Source organism: Penaeus monodon, chromosome 28 (genome assembly GCF_015228065.2).
Source record: "Penaeus monodon isolate SGIC_2016 chromosome 28, NSTDA_Pmon_1, whole genome shotgun sequence".
NCBI lineage: Eukaryota > Metazoa > Arthropoda > Malacostraca > Decapoda > Penaeidae > Penaeus > Penaeus monodon.
In genome coordinates this window covers 28,533,539-28,534,703 of record NC_051413.1, presented here as the reverse complement: position 1 = coordinate 28,534,703, position 1,165 = coordinate 28,533,539, and the positions used below count along the sequence as shown (strand labels likewise).

At 41.5% G+C, this 1,165-nt stretch overlaps 1 protein-coding gene across 1 annotated transcript in view; it reads left to right on the top strand.

Moving 5' to 3' along the window:
- The window catches only part of LOC119591467 (elongation of very long chain fatty acids protein 7-like), a gene marked incomplete in the record, with an annotated part of 24,106 nt that overhangs the window by 273 nt on the left and 22,668 nt on the right, over positions 1–1,165 (top strand). Inside the window, 1 exon segment of the mRNA XM_037940207.1 lies at positions 1–149.

Here is a 1,165-nt window from a genome sequence, read left to right as displayed (position 1 = left end):
ACGAGTCCCTTAAGTGTGCCCGTCCCTGGATCAGATTGTCCCCGGCGCTAACCTCCTGCCGAAGATCTGCCGACGGCGTGGCACCAGCGAGCGCCGCATTGTGTCTGTCCTTCAGGAGTTGAATCTCCTGTCCTGACTGTGTGCCCGAGGTAAGAACCTCGGTCGTGTATTAGTGTGTTCGTGTGATGCGTTATCATGTCTGTTCCTTCCATTGTTATAACTGTTAACGTTCGAAAACAATATTGATGTTGCCGCTCACAGGTAGGCCTATATCCACGTTATGACACACATGATTTAGTATTCAAAAACTGTGTGTAATAAGAGAAAAAAAAATGTCTGTTTTTATACATTTTGTTCATGTGTTTGTTGGTAATAGAATGTGCCTGCGTGCTTTTTTGTATCGTTATGAGTGAATGTAAATATAAAACACCGGCATATGACTGCCTCCCACGAGAGCGCTAACGTGTACAATTTTTTGAAATTTTAGGTTAAATCATCGTTTTATTCAGCGATAGTCACATCCTGTCCCAGACGGCTCAAGAGAATGCCAGTGAACACAATGGATTCCCACTTGAGGAATTATTTGAAGGAGAATTGTAGTTTGATACCATTTGATAAACGCGCCATTGTCATTCTCCATCTCGGCGGAAAGTTTTCTCTCAGTTAAATAATCTTATCGACCCGTAAGTGCAATAAACCAGGTGCAACAAGAAATGAGTCACCATGGAGACCGGCTGTGGTCTGCTTCCGCCGCTTATCTCGGCCTCGTCGGCTCATATATCCGAGTTGCGTTATGGAAATGCGCGTGGAATCTTGTTATTTAGAGAGATTTCTCTATGCAATTTTAAACCAATTTGTCTTTATATTTGCGGCTTAGAATATTACGATATTTTTCAATATTATTTCACGCAATGACATCGTTTTATTAAGCTTTTTTCATATTCTCAAACATATCTCGATTACAAGCGGGATATATGCATGCCGGTCGGGATCCTTTCCACCGTTCACCAATCCTTGTTAGGCTGAGATATAGATTAAGGGTTTTTCGCGTGATAAAGGAAGGTAAGATGTCACTTAAGGTTTTTTAACGCGTGAAAAAAGTAGAATGTCATCCCCCGACATTTAAGAGGCACAAAACACGATTAATTACAATAGAGGAATGTAT